The sequence below is a fragment of the Pipistrellus hanaki genome (assembly GCF_964339955.1).
Source record: "Pipistrellus hanaki genome assembly, chromosome: 2".
Lineage (NCBI taxonomy): Eukaryota > Metazoa > Chordata > Mammalia > Chiroptera > Vespertilionidae > Pipistrellus > Pipistrellus hanaki.
The window spans coordinates 154,908,502-154,925,248 of NC_140504.1; positions in this window are offsets into that span (position 1 = coordinate 154,908,502).

Consider the following 16,747-nt stretch of genomic DNA (forward strand, 5'->3'; position numbering starts at 1 on the left):
TATGAGAAGGTGCAGCATGGGCTGAGGGACCTCCCCCAAGTGCAGGGATTTTGTGCATCAGGCCTCTAGTGCTATATATATTTCTTTAGCCCATTTTTATCGGTTTGTTGCTTTCTTATTATTGCATTTTGAAAGTTATTTATATGTTTTGAAAAAGCAATTCTTTATCAAATATGTGTTCTGCAATTACTTTCTCCTAGTCTATGGCTAATATTTTTTCTTAATGGCCGGGACTGGTTTGGCTCAATAGATAGAGCGTCGGCTTGGGTACTGAAGGGCCCCAGGTTCGATTCCGGTCAATGGCATGTACCTTGGTTGCGGGCATATCCCCAGTAGGGGGTGTGCAAGAAGCAGCTGATCGATGACTCTCTCTCATTGATGTTTCTAACTCTCTTATCTCTCTCCCTTCCTCTCTGTACAAAAATCAATAAAATCTATTAAAAAAATATTTTTTCTTAATGATGTCTTTGAGAGCAGAAGTTTTTTGTTGTTGTTTTTTAATACTCACCTGAGGATATTTTTCCATTGATCTTTAGGAAGAGTGGAAGAGAGAGGGAAAGACAAACATCGATGTGAGAAAAACACATCAATTGGTTGCCTCCTGCATGAGCCCCAAACAGGGCTTAGGCCGGAGAGGAACCTGCAACTAAGGTACATGCCCTTGACCAGAACCGATCCTGGGACCCTTCAGTCCGCTGGCCAGTGCTCTATCCACTGAGCCAAACTGGCCAGGGAAGAAGTTTTTAATTTTAAGTTCAACTCATTTTACTGTTTTAATGATTCAGATTATTTTTTTGTCTTGCAAGCCTCTGCTCACATTTTCTTCAATAGATCAACGCATAATCTGGTTTCATGTGTGTTTCTGATTAAAGACATCTTACTTAATCAATATTGTTGATTAATTAACATTAAACTTTGGGCCAGTGACATTGTCATTCATGCCTGAACAAAGCCTACCTAACATACATATTTTCTTTATAATATACATTGTAGCCTTGTACTTACAACTTTAGGACTATACTTGGGGACCATTTTAAACAGCAAAATCACCAACAAAAACCATAAAATGTAGCACTAAATAGGCTGAAAAGACTCTTATGTACAGTATAAGAGCTGACACTATTCTTTTGCATTCTCCAGTGTACTCTAGACTGTTTGTGTAATGAAAGTGAAGAGCTATTTTGATGACTGATGGTGCCCCTCTGTCTTACTGTTGTCATAGGCCTAATACAGAGCTGCACCTCCCTTTAGTGCCTCCTCTGTGTCAACAGTCAATGTGCCAGGGGCTCTGACTAGAGAAAAGGATGTTAATGGCTTTCCAGGATCCTGAACTGGGAAAGAAGATGTATTTTACAAATACAACAGGACAGAATAAAATGCTAATAGAGCCAAAACTGGTTTGGCTCAGTGGATAGAGCATTGGCTTGCGGACTCAAGGGTCCCGGGTTCGATTCCAGTCAAGGGCATGTACCTTGGTTGGGGGCATATCCCCAGTAGGGGGTGTGCAGGAGGCAGCTGATCAATGTTTCTCTCTCATGGATGTTTCTAACTCTCTATCCCTCTCCCTTCCTCTCTGTAGAAAATCAATAAAATATATATTTTTTAAATGCTAATGGAAAGATAAGAAGACAGTTACTAGTATATACCGAGAGGAATAAAGAACAGCCTCAGGTCACACTCTTTTGAGCTTCAGCCCTGTGGGCCAGCTCCTGTAGAGCAAAGCTTACCTGATCTGGGCCAATGACTCAGGCTCCGTTCCTTGCCTGCTGCCTCCTGTTTGATCTCACACGTGTGACTCTGCGCTTCATTGTATGATACCAGCGTCCCTCTTTCAACCGCCTCTGCTGCTACCCCGCCATCTTCCAATGGGTGTGTGCTGCCACATGGTATCCACTTTACTCCACCCGCAGCTCACTGTCTGGCCCTGCCCTACTTTGCCACACTCACAACTCTTAATAGTCATTTAAGAAAACGTGTTATCCAAAGTGTTGGAGCTGTTTTTCTAACTTCATGGCTTAAACTTGAAGTTGTAACTTTTAATTGTCTTGAAGATAATTTCACTTAGAAGAACACATTCTTCAAATAAGCCAGATAAATGAGGCGTCCCTTTATTTTTTAATTACTCAACCACTGAATTAATAACCCCATTATTCATAAAGAGTTATGTAGATTCTATGAAGAGAAATAAACACCGTAAGTCCTTTGACTCATCCAAAGGATGGTGCCTACATCAAACACCTATGGCTCCTCCAGCTCTGGTGGAGAAACAGGTGCTGCAGGCTGAATCATCATCACTTCCTGTGAAATATGCAAACTCTGATTTCCTGAGTTTTTTAGACACTTAAGAACTCTAAGAAGTGTGGGCGAGTTCAAAAACTTCAATGTACAAATCTAGCTCTTAAAGATTGCATGCGTACTTCAAAGGAGGTCAATTTTCAGGTTTTCAAATTCGACATGTACCCTTTCTCAAATTTGCCTCCACTCCAGGCTCCAAAGTTTCAATTATAGAAGGTAAATAAATTCCAGATATCAGGGCCTCCACTTGGGCCGCTGGGGGGCGTGGCTGACCTGAAAACCACCACAGGCCCCTCGCCCCGGCCGCCGCATACCCCAAGGGAACCCCCACCCTGAATCAGGACACCCTTCAGGACAAACCAGCTGGCCCCCACCCGTGCACCAGGCCTCTATCCTATCTTGTAAAAGAGTAATATGCAGATTGAACATCACTCCAACACACAAGATGACTACCCCCACATGGTCAAAGATCCTGCCCCCATGTAGACACAAGATGGCCACCACAAGATGGCCAGTAGGAGAGGGTAATTGGAAGGGACCAGGCCTGCAAGGAAGGGCAGTTGGGGGCAATCAACCCTGCAGGGGAGGGCAGTTAGGGGTGGCCAGCCAGCAGAGGTGGGAAGTTGGGAGCAAACAGGCTGGCAGGAGAGCAGTTAGACAGCGTTTTTCAACCGCTGTTCCTGGTGTGCCGTAGGTGCAGACAAGACAAGAATTTTATAATTTTTCACTATTTTGTTTAATTAATATTTCATAATAAAGTAATTATAAAATACTTTCTTTGTGTTTATTTGATTCCTATTCAAGAGAATTACTTTATATATAGTCAATATAGGCACAGAGTTAAATTTTTTAACATTTTCTAATGGTGGTGTGCCTCGTGATTTTTTTCATGAAACAAGTGTGCCTTTGCCCAAAAAAGGTTGAAAAACACTGCAGTTAGACATCAATCAGGCTGGCATGGGAGTGGTTAGGGGGTGATCAGGCTGGCAGACAGAAGCGGTTAGGAGCAATCAGTAAGGCAGGCAGGTAAGCAGTTGAAAGCCAGCAGTCCTGGATTGTGAGAGGGGTCCCAGATTGGAGAGGGTACACCGGACCTCTAGTTAATGAATAATTGACAATACTGTATATATTTAAAGTGTATAACATGATGATTTTGTATATGCATACATATGTGAAATGTTTACCACCATCAAGATAATTAACACATCCATTATCTCACATAACTATGAGATAATTTTTTAATTTTTTCATGGTAAGAACACTTCACATCTGCTGAAACCGATTTGGCTTACTATATAGAGTGTTTGTCTGTGGACTGAAAGGTCCCAGGTTCGATTCCAGTCAGGGGCACGTACATTGGTTGTGAGCACATCACCGTTGGGGGATATGCGGGGGGCAGCTGGTGGATGTTTCTCTCTCATTGATGTTTCTAGCTCTCTATCCCTCTCCCTTCCTTTCTATGAAAAATCAATAAAATATATTTTTTTAAAAAGAACACTTCACATCTACTCTTAGCAAATTTCACACATACAATACAGTATTATTAACTATAATCACCATGCTATACATTAGATACTCAGAATTTATTCATCTTATAACTAAAAGTTTGTACCTTCTTACCAATATCTCCCAATTTCCCCCACCCCCAGCCTGACTTAGCATAATGCCCTCAACATTCATTCATATATATATATAAAATAGAGAAATATGCTAATTAACCAGGACACTGTAGGGAGTCAACAGGACAGGAGGAGGTTGCGCACACAGCATCGGGGGCGGGGCAGCAGGGGCCTCCATGTGCCTGCACTGGGGAAGGGCCTGATCAGCAGCAGCCCCCGCTGCTTCAAGAGCCAGAGAGGGCCGAAACCAGTTTGGCTCAGTGGTAGAGTATCGGCCTGCGGACTGAAAGGTCCTGGGTTCGATTCCTGTCAAGGGCATGTACATTGGTTGCAAGCACATCCCCGGTAGGGGGTGTGCAAGAGGCAGCTGGTCGATGTTTCTCTCTCATCGACATTTCTAGCTCTCTATCCCTCTCTCTTCCTCTCTGTAAAAAATCAATAAAAATATATTTAAAAAAAGAGCCAGAGAGGGAGGCAGGGCCGGACCAGAGACTCGAGGGTGGGTGGCACCGTGCGATTTCAAATCGAGTGCTGGGCTCCTAGTATTGTTATAAATGGCAGAATTTCCTTCTCTTTGCGGCTGAATAATACTCTGTTGTGTGTGTGTGTATATATATATATATATTATTTTCTTTATCCATTTATCTGTTAACAAACACTTGGATTGTGTCCATGTCTTGGCTATTGAGAATAATGTGGCGATGAACATGGGTGTGCAGGTATATCTTGGAGATATTGCTTTTGCTCCCTTTGAATATATTCTCAGAAGTGGGATTGCTGGATCAGATGGTAGTTCTATTTTTAATTTTTTGAGAAACCTCCATACTGTTTTTCACAGTGCTTGTAACCTGTTTACATCCCCACTAACAGTGTATAAGAGTTTCTTTTTCTCCACATCCTCACCAACATATATTGGGTCGGCAACTAAGTAATTGCGGGTTTCACACATATATGGCTTCAGTTGAATTTTTAGGTTTGCAGACGTAGTACAAATGTAAAACACATTTTGTTATTTGATAGTTGGCTATTCAGCTGTTAATCAGTAAAAAAAGTTTTTTGATCTGTTTTGTAGTTTTCGTTTGGCGTTCGTTGAAAAATGGAAAATCAAAAGGAACATTTTCGTCATATTTTGCTTTTTTATTTCCGCAAAGGGAAAAACGCATTGCAAGCTCATAAAAAGTTATGTGCTGTTTATGGTGATGAAGCCTTAAAAGAACGGCAGTGTCAAAATCGGTTTGCCAAATTTCGTTCTGGTGATTTTTCACTCAAAGATGAAAAACGCTCTGGTCGTCCAGTTGAAGTTGATGACGCCCTAATCAAAGCAATAATCAATTCGGACTGTCACAGTACAACACGTGAGATTGCAGAGAAGCTTCATGTATCACATACATGCATTGAAAATCACTTAAAACAACTTGGCTATGTTCAAAAACTCGATACATGGGTTCCTCACGAACTGAAAGAATCACAGTTAACGCAACGCATTAGCAGCTGCAATTTGCTAAAGAAACGTAATGAAAATGATCCATTTTTAAAACGACTGATAACTGGCGATGAAAAATGGGTTGTTTACAACAATATCAAGCGGAAAAGATCGTGGAGCAGGCCAGGTGAACCAACTCAAACAACATCAAAAGCTGATATTCATCAAAAGAAGGTTTTGTTATCAGTTTGGTGGGATTACAAAGGAATTGTCTACTTTGAACTCTTACCACCCAACCGAACGATCAATTCTGATGTCTACATTGAACAACTAACGAAATTAAACAATGCAGTTGAAGAAAAGCGGCCCGAATTGACAAATCGAAAAGGTGTTGTATTCCATCATGACAATGCAAGGCCACACACATCTTTGGTCACTCGGCAAAAATTAATGGAGCTTGGTTGGGATGTTTTGCCACATCCACCATATAGTCCTGACCTTGCACCATCTGATTACTTTTTGTTTCGATCTTTACAAAACTCCTTGAATGGTAAAAATTTCAATAATGATGATGATGTCAAATCGTACCAGATTCAGTTTTTTGCTAATAAAAAACAGAAGTTTTTTGAACGTGGGATTATGATGCTGCCTGAAAGATGGCAAAAGGTCATTGATCAAAATGGGCAATACATTACAGAATAAAGTTATTTAGTTCCATTAAAAAAATTGTCTTTGATTTTCTTTTAAAAATCCGCAATTACTTAGTTGCCGACCCAATATTTTTTTGGGGAAATGTCTATTCAGGTTCTTTGCCCATTTTAAAATCAGATTATTTGGCTATTTTGCTTAAGTTGTATGAATTCCTTATATTTTTTGGATATTAACCCTTATCAGATATATGATTTGCCAAAATGTTCTCCCATGTAGTAGGTTGCCTTTTCTTTTCTTTTTCTTTTTTTAATTATTTCTTTTGCTGTACAGGAGCTTTTTAGTTTGATGTAGTCTTACTTCCTTAATTTTGCCTTTGTTCCTTGAGCTTTTGGTGCTTTATACAAAAAAAAAAAAAATTAAAAAAAATTAAAAAAAAAATCATTGCCTAAGCAAATATCAAGGAGCTTTTTTTCTCTTTGTTTTTCTCAGGAGATTTATAGTTTCAGGTCTCAATTTAAGTCCTTTTTCAATTTTAATTTCAATCTTTTACATATGGATATCCAGTTTTCCCAGCACTACTTATTGAAGAGACTATCCATTTCCCAATATGTGTTGTTTGTGCCTTTGTCAAAGATTAGTTGACCATATATAAATGGGTTTATATCTACTCTCTCTATTCTGTTTCATTCTCTATTTTTATGCCAATACCATACTATTTTACTTACTATAGCTTTGTGATATAGTTTGAAATCAAGAAATGTAATGCCTCCAGCTTTGTTATTTTTTCTCAAGATTGTCTTGACTATTATTTTATTTGTTTGTTTGTTTTAGGGAGGTATGAGGTTCCATAAAAATTTTAGATTTTTTGTTTTCTCTAAAGTTCTATTGGAATTTTGCAGGAATTACATTGAATATGTATATTTCTTTGGGTAGTATGGAAATTTTAACAATATTTTTCCAATCTAAGAACATGGAATATCTCCCAATTAATTGGGTCCTCTTCAATTGCTTTCATCATTTTCTTACAGTTTTTACTGAACCGGTCTTTCATTATCCTGGTTAAATTAATCCTAAGTATTTTATTGTTCTTGATACTATTGTAAATGAGACTGTTTTCTTAATTTCTCTTTCAGATAGTTCATTGATATTTCATATATTGGTTTTTTTTTTAATCATGAAACATTGGTGAATTCATTGGTTATAATAGTTTTTTGGTGGAGTCTTTAGGGTTTTCTATATATATGATCATGTCATCTGCAGAAAGAGTTTTACTTCTTCGTTCTCAATTTGAATTTCTTTTCTTCCTTTTTTTTTTTTTTTTTTTTTTTTACTTAATTACTCTGATTTGGACTTCCAGTACTATGTTAATAGAAGTGATGAGAATGGGCATCCTTGTCTTGTTTCTGACCATATAAGGAAAGCTTTTAGCTTTTTAATGTTGAGTATGATGTTAGCTATGGACTTGTCATAAGTGGTCTTTATGATATTGAGGTTATTCCTTCTATACCGAATTTGTTGAGAGCTTTTACCATGAAAAGATGTTGAATTTTGTCAAAAGCTTTTTCTGTGTCTATTGAAATGATCATTGTTTTATTTTGTTACTGTGGTATATCACATTTATTTTTATCACATTTATTGATTTGCCTATTTTAACTAGAATTGCATATCAGGAATAAACCACACTAGATCATAGTTTACAACCTTTTTAATGTGTTGTTTAATTTTGTTGAGAATTTTTTGCATCCGTGTTCATCAGAGATATTGGTCTGTAATTTTCTTTTTTTTGTAGTGTCTTTGTTTGGTTTAGGAATCAGAGCACTGAAAAGATTTGTCAGTTTTGTTTATCTTTGTCTGCCTTTGATGTTGCCTTGTAAAATGAGTTTGAAAATGTTATTTCCTCTTTGATTATTGGAAGAGTTTAATAATGATTGGTATTGATTCAATTTAAATGTTTGGTAGAATTCATCAGTGAGGCCATCTGGTCCTGGACTTTTCTTTGTTGGGAGATTTTTGATTACTGATTCAGTCTCCATACTATAATATTAATCAGTCTGTTCAGACTTCTTATTTCTTCATGATCAGATTTGGTAGGTTGTATGCTTCTAAGAATTTACCCATCTCATCTAGATTATTCAATTTGTTGGCATATAATTGTTCATTGTAGTCTCTATGAACAATTTCTAATTTGAGATTCAGGCAGACAGGACAGTTGAGGGATAGGAAGAGAGTTGAAAAAGAAGCACTAGGGTGCATTAGAGGTCCGGTAGGGAGGCCACTGTGGGAGGAGCAAAGTAAGAAAGGGGAGAACAATGGGAATTAAATGAGAAGAAAATGAGTTCTGAGGATTATCTGTAGCCAGGGGTGATGGGCAAGTGAAAGATTCTAGAAGGCCTTCAGCTCTTCTGATAATTGAGTTAAGCCATTGGAGAGTTTTAAGTGGAGAAATTATAATGATTCGACTCCGAGGATTTTGATCTAAGCAACTAGAAAGCTTGGATAAAGTGGCCATTAATTGAGGTCTGATAAAAATTTTAAGAGGAAAATACTTGCTGAGGAATGGGGAATGGATTTAGGAATTTGTGTTGAGACATGTTAAGTTTAGAATGACTACTATGCATCCAGATAGAGATGCTGAATAGGCAGTTGGTCATATCAGTTTATTCAGAAAAGAGATACAGGCAGGATATAAAAAATTAAGTTTCATCTACACATTGATGAAATTTAAAGTTATAAAAATGGATGAGATTACCAAGAAAATAGATATAAACTAGAAGTAGAAAAGGAAAGAAATCATAGGACTGAGCCTAAAACATGCCTATGTAAAAAATGGGGTGGGGGTGGGGGTAGGGAGACAAGGAAAATTTTCTAATAACTTAAGAAAGTTGCCAGGAAATGTATTTTTTCATTATTGAGGGGAGGAAAAAAACTAACTACAAATAACAAAACTAAAGAACTTTGATGCTAAAATAGACTTGAGTTTAAAGGATGATCAAATTCAGCCTGTTGGCCTTTTGGCACCAAATACTTTGACATTTAAAAAACTAGCTGCCTGAGTCATTCATCCAATTTTAGGTTAGGGTTTTAGTTTCAAATTATGGGCACTGATTGAAATATGAATCTTCAGTTTAGAGTAGGTAGACTAGTGTAAGTATGGGGTTGCTCAGACAAAAGAGGGACCTAGTTTAAATCAGAGGTTTGGGTAGGGCACCACTCAATTCAGAAATATTTATTGAGTGTCTATTATGTGTAAAACATTTGGTAGGATAATTTGGGAAATAGAGTTATGAATAAGACACAGCCTTTTTCTTCAGAAAGAGTACAACAGAAAAGGAGAATAAGTAAAATGTGACAAGTGCCATAGTGAGGCAGAGAGATATTTCATGGAGATTCAAGCTAATGAAAGTGATTCTCCATTGGGAAAATCTTAGAAGGCTCCATAGAGGGCATGGCATTTAAGATAGCCTCTAACATAAGGGTAGGGTGGGATTTTGACAGGTAAAGGGTATGATGTGGGCAAAGTTCCTGGGTTGGGAGAATGTTCCACTCATGGATGTTCATGTTCCAAAACCATTGTTACTGTCCTCTACTATTTTCTTCATTGTTTTCTCCCAAGCAGGGGAGCAGAGAATGCATAAACAATTACTAGTTTGAATCCATAAAGAAAAGACGCATATATTTGTACGCCCAAACTCATTGCAGCATTGTTCACAAATACCAAGAGGTGGAAGTAATCTAAATGTCCATCAGTGAATGAACCCATAAAAAAAAAAATGTTGTATAAATTTCAAAGGTAAAGTGGAGGTAGGAGCATGGGGAGGAGAGATTAACCAGGGAATTTTTATGCATATATGCATAGCCCGTGGACACAGACAATAGTGTGTCGAAGGCTTGGGAAGGGCAGGTGCAAGGAAGAGGGGGTCAATGGGGAAAGAAAAAAAAAAACCAAAGGAGATATCTGTAATGCTTTCAACAATAAAGATAAATTTAAAAATGAAAAATTTAAAAACCAATAAGGTTAATACTAGTTCATTAGGTATAACAAATTTACCATGGGAGAAAAAAGTGGTGTATACATACAATGCAGCCCCTTAAAAAGAAGAAAATCATGCCATATATTATAACATTGATAAGCCTTGAGGATGTTATGCTAAGTGAAATGAGCTGGTCACAAAAAGACAAATACTGCTCTGGCTGGTTTGGCTCAGTGGATAGAGAGTCGGCCTGGGAAAGGAAGGGTTCCCAGTCAAAGGCACATGCCCTGGTTGTGGGCTCTATCCCCAATGGGGGGGCTTTCGAGAGGCAGCTGATCGGTGATTCTCTCTCATCATTGATGATTATCTCTCTCTCTCTCCCTCTTCCTTCCTCTCTGAAATCAATAAAAATATATTTTTAAAAAGATAAATACTGCATGATTCCACTTATATATCTAAAATAATCGAACTCATAGAAATAGAAAATAAAATAGTGGTTGCAAGGAGTAGGGAGGAGGAAAAAAAAGAGGAGTTGTTACTCAATGGATGTAGTGTTTCAGTTTTGCAAGATAAAAAATTTCTAGAGATCTGTTGCTATATTGAACATTTATATTGAACTGCTATATTGAACATTTAAAAATAATTAAGATAATAAACTTTATGTTATTTTTTTAACACAATAAAAAAAAAGTAATCAATTGTAGCGACTAAACCAAACCAGAATAGCTTAGTCAAACAGAAGAGATTTTTTTGTTCAGAGAACCTAAGAAACAGTAAGATGCAGCTGGACCTTTAAGATAACTGCAACAGGGATTCTAAGAAGCCCCTAGGTGTCGCCCTCCACCTGCTGACTCATCTTTCTCACTGTGAATCTGCTTTCTCAGACTGGCCAACTTAGCTGAGTTTAACTCCTGAGTTTTATACCTTTGACTTTCTGCCACAGAAGTGCCCGATGTTGTCTCTCCGACTTCAAAATATTGAGAAAAGCTCTAAGTGGCCCAGTTGGCTTCTGGACAAACTGATAACAGGATCTTGTAAAAAGAAAAAAAAAATCTTATAAGGGGTCAGGTCTTATAAGAAGAACCTGGTAAGTCCCATGGGAACCATATGATTGGGAATGGAATGGGATGGAAGGTATATCAGTTAGCCATTATCACTTTAATGTTGTACAGCAAAGTACCCCAAACTAGTGGTTTAATACAACTGTCACTTATTTCCATGGATCTGCTTGTTGTCTGGGGGTAGTTATACTTCAGACTGTGGTGGTGATAAGGGTGGTTGCATTCCGCACATTGTTCATCCCCCCCCTTCTGGGCCAGGACACATGGAGACCTCTGAAGTTTAGGCTCAGAACCATTCTAACTCATATCATTGAAATAGGAATTTTTAGGGGTGAAAAGTCAGGTTTTAGGAAATTTTAGAAATTAAGGGGACCATGGAAGAAACATGGGACTTATAAGATCTTATAAGCAGGGCTTATAAGCAGAAGGTATATCTCCATAGAAGAGGGAAGCTGAAAAGCTGCAGCAGATACATTTCCAAAGAATGAGGGATCAGGGAACAGCAGAAGGTCTACCGTATTTTCTGGCGTATAAGACGACTTTTGAAACGAAAAAAAGTCAACCAAAAATCGGGGGCAAAAGATCAAAACTGCACAAAAATTACCTGCAGATCTTGACGGCAAAGTAAGTCTTATACAGCGAATATAGGCCTAAACCTATGTTTTAACTGTAAAAATTAGGGGGTCGTCTTATACGCCGGAAAATACGGGTATATTTACAAAATAAAAGGGAGGAAGCCCCTCATTCAAAAGAAGAAAGTCCAAAGGGATTAGGAAAACAATAAGGAAGGAGGCTAGGAAAACCTCACACGTCCCAGATGAGGTTCAACCTTTGAGCTCAGAAGTTACTATAGTAACCAGTCCAAGGGAATAGTGACCAATCATATGGGATATCAAGACACCAGAATCTTCAGCCTTTTTTTTTTTTTTTTTTTTTTAAATATATTTTATTGAGTTTTTACAGAGAGGAAAAGAGAGGGATAGAGAGTTAGAAACATCGATGAGAGAGAAACATTGATCAGCTGCCTCTTGCACAACCCCTACTGGGGATGTGCCCGCAACCAAGGTACATGCCCTTGATCAGAATTGAACCTGGGACCTTTCTGTCCACAGTAACGCTCTATCCGCTGAGCCAAACCGGTTTTGGCTCTTCAGCCTTTATAAGCTGTAGGGAAAAGGAACTCAGTGGGACTCTTCACCATCCCTACGTGGGAGTCCATTCTGAAGGACTCTTTCCCTCTTCCCACGTGGGAGTCTGTACTTGTTCTTCAACAAATTTCCACCTTTTTTATACCACCTTCTGTCTGTGGATTCATTCTTCCACTCCACCAGACAAGAGCCCGGGAACCATTGTGTTTCAGTCCAAAAATTCCGTTTCACCATGGATCAAAGCAAGCCACATGGCTAGGCACGTAAGTCAAGAGGAAGAGAAATACTCTCTGTTCACAGTGAAGCTTTACTTAGAGCAGGATGTAGGGGGTGGGATAGGATGGGGATAAGTCATTTAATTTAAAAGAGGGTGGGTGTGTGAAACAGTTCCCAGAGGAAGACTGGACGTTGGGATACAAGATAATAAGTGTCCACTATAGTATTAGTTTGTAGATACAAATGGTAAAATATGAAGTAGTTTTATTAATCCTCATTGTTAAAATAGAAGACAATTGGAAGAGAACTAGTTAACCTTTACAATGTAGCAAGCACTCTACTAGGAATTGAGTAGATATCATTTCAAAGGAAAATCAAAGAAGCTATTATTAACCTGAAATATAATTTTCCCCTTAAACTCTTTTAGCTATGTTTCAAGGAAAGTATCAAGTTCACATTTCTTTAAAATTGCTGCTCCTTGAAGAATAGGCCATGCCGTAAGCTTTCTAATTGTTATATCTGCAAGAAGAAATGGGAAAGAGAAATATTCTGGAGCCAAGGAGACCTGAGCTTAAATTCTAGTCCGACCATTTACTAGTTGAATTACCTCAGACGAGTCACAGACCTGTTTTCTTTATAAAACATGGATAATTTATAGATACCATATGTTTTAGGGGAGGATGAAATGACAGTATGTTTATCAAATGTGCCTCACGGTGCCTGGCACATATATTAATAACTTTTTAAAAACAGTATTTAATAACTGTTAGTTTCTTGGTTATGGGAATAACAAATGAAATCATTTGTTATTGAATGAAGTAAATGAAATCAAGTAAAGCTCCTATATTGAGTTCAATGCTTTGCTCCTTTCCACACTAAAAATCTAATACCATTACAGAATGAAAAAATTCTCAAATGAAATGAAGCACAAGTTTACAGGGAGAAAAAAAGTAAAATGTTAAAATCATTAGCACTCCGGGTGAAACCAAAGTTCTATGGGGGAGAAGGGGAAAGCAGTTGCTTTGTCAACTATTTCTCTTAATAGAATCCTCTGGCAACTTCAGTCTGAGAGTTTCCATTTCATGTTTCAATCAGTAGTGGAGCTCTTGCAGTTTATTTTTAAATTCCGGTACAGCACAGGGGCTTAAACACTGAGAAACTGACACCTTTCACCATTCATAATTTGCAAGCACAATATTTCTTCTTTGTGACTCCTTGTTTTCACACTTGTAAACACATTGTACAAGGCAATCCATATATATATATATATATATATATATATATATATATATATATACACCCAGCAACCAGGATAGCGGAATGACTAGAACTACCAGTGGCTATGATGTGCACTGTGGCAGCAAACCGACCTGATCTGGGTCTCCTCGGCTCCCCACCCTCGCTGACCCGCCCAGTCCCTGATCAGTCCCCAACACTCTAGGGGCGGGGCCTACCGCCATGGCCCCTCCCCCCACCAGCCCGGCCAGATGGGTCCCCAGTGGGGCTTGCCAGCTGGACCCCACCCATGCACAAATTCGTGCATCGGGCTCTAGTTTATAGTATAAATTAGGTTGTCAAATTTCTACTTTCTCATTTGACAGAATAAATCTTGGCTGATGAATTTAATTAGTTTGTCTTCTTTTGATGCCTTTATACTTTTCATAAGTGGTCCTTGCTATAGCCTTCTTTATAAGAACCTTTATATTTTGCTGGAATTACCTTCTTAAGTTAATACTAATCAGTTTTTAAATAAAAAGAATGATTCAGTGTTAGAGTTAAACCTTTGTTCATGGTTCACTCTAAAAACCAATAGAAAACTTGATTCAGTCCTGGCTACAATCCATCCCACTTCCTGGGATCACCTACTAAATAAACGCCTTGTACCAAACTCCTTGCTTTTTGCTTGATCTGCTTTTGGGAACACACAAATAGGCTGTAGAACCTTTTGTAACAATCATTACGTTTTCCTTCTCAATTCACTTTTAAAGCAAAAATCCTTTTCAGCACTATGTTCTAAGTCATGCTACTCGTTTCAAAACAACCTAGAGATTATTTATCACCAGGCAGAAAGCAAAATGTGTCTTGGTCACAGACAGAATTTGAACCTGCCAAGGTTTTGCCTGTGAAGCACCTTTGACTTTGTTATGCTGTAAGTGGGTAGAGAGATCCTGACTTTGAAAGGAAAAAAAAACAAAAAACTTAACCTCTCACTTCCTAAATTCCTTTGTTAAAGTACTTAACCTCCTGCGTGTCAGTTTCCTCATCTATGGCATGGGGATCAAAATACTTACCTCTTAAGCCTGTGGGGAAGATTAGATGAGGTTAGGCCATGAACACAGTGTCCAGTTACAAGTGGTTCATTCTTTAGCGAAATAACAGACAAAAACAAAAAACTAGCAAAACACCTGTATCTTAGATCTTTTCTCCATATCCTCTTTCTCTTTAAGTTTTACCTTTTCTCTAAATAAAACCAAAAAGAAGAAAATAACAAGAGAACATATTCTTGCTTGTACCATAAAACTCTTTCTTATTTATAAATCAATTACTTATTTGCTCTTTAATGCTCTCCAACCCATTCCCCCTTCTTTCTCTCTTCCTCCCACCTTGACAGAAACACTCCTCCTCCCCCCATTTGCCTGATTTTTTCACTAGTGTACTTTGACTTTAATAATTTTTTTTCTAATTTAGTTTAAGAGTATTTTTTTTTTTTACCAGTTTAAACTAATATGACAGATTTCTTAGAACTTTTCTTTAAAGTAACAAAATCCCTGGCAAATGTTTTTGAATAAAAGTATATATGTTTTTAAATCATCTTGAATTAGTTTCCTTTAATGGTCCTAAAAAGTTGAACAAATGAATTTGGAATTATAGTAGTATTTTCAACTCTAAGTTAGTCTAAGCAGAAATTCTATATTCAGCTCAGCATTAGAGATTCTGTTTTGATTCAGTTGGATGTATCCTCAGTAGTTTTGAGCAATAAAAATGTTTACATCTGATTTTATGAGTCATAAGAGCAACTGATATATTATTTCTACTCCAGGATATAATCTGTATTTAGGAGTCTTGAAGTCAAATTTAATGTCTTGCTCATTTCAGATTTTTCCTGCCTTGGGATCAAAACCAATTGCTTACATTGATTTTGTAAAATGTCTTCGAGAGCAGATGAACTGGAAAGGTTCAAGCTTGTAGTCAACAAAAATGTGCTGTGGTCCTTCCCTCAGATAAAAGTGCCACAACCTGGACTAGAGAATAGAAGCATTTTAAAGGTATTACTATCAAATTATCAACAATATTTCTTTTGTCTATTCTCAGCTTTTCTATTTTTAATGTAATAATTGAAATCATTAAGTTAATTTTTTAGGCTTTAGCTTTGTGGATGAAAAAGGGGTTCTACAAAAAGTAACCTCACAGAGTGACCTGATCATAGTTCCTAATGGGCAGTCATGCCCCCTCCCGCCCCCCCCCAATATATTAATAACTTCTTTTTAATCTTTAACGTAAGCCCTGTCCACTGTTTCTGGGCATGTAAATTAACAAGCTTTCTAAATGCCTCCTTTAGGGCCCCTCAGAAGAGAAACCGCCCTCAAGAGAGCACAAAATCTTCTTTTTTTTTTTTTTTCTTTTTTTAAAATATATTTTATTGATTTTTTACAAAGAGGAAGAGAGAGAGATAGAGAGCTAGAAACGTCCATGAGAGAGAAACATCGACCAGCTGCCTCTTGCACACCCCCTACCGGGAATATGCCCGCAACCAAGGTACATGCCCTTGACCAGAATCGAACCCGGGACCCTTTAGTCCGCAGACCGACGCTCTACCACTGAGCCTAACCGGTTTCGGCACAAAATCTTCTTAACTATCCTGTCAAACAATCCCCTCCTTGCTTTCTCCCACCTTCATGTAATCTTCCTTAAAGTCCCTCCTAAATTCCAAATGCAAAAGCATTTTCTCAGTCTATTGAGATTTTGCTTCCAGGCATATCCTGTTTGGCTCAAATAAAGTTTTATAAAAATTCTCTTTAGGTTTGGATGTCCTTACATTGACAGCTTTGTGTACTTTTGTAAAAACTTTTTGAATACCAAATGAAAAGACATTTTAAAATTTTTTTAAGAGGCTTTTGACTTTTCAAGTCCCACAAAAAGAAAAAAATGTTTTGGGCCAATGAAGTATTTGAATAACTTGGCTGCAAAAATAATACATACGTTTGTTTGCATTTTTTACAATCCAGAAGGTTCTAACTGTAAAATAATGTTCTTCTCTCAAAAGTAATTTTTTAATTTGATATTGTTATTTTTCGTAAGGACTCAGACTCTAATGTGCTTATAGGGTTGGCCCAGCAACCTTGAAATTGTTCATTAATATAGC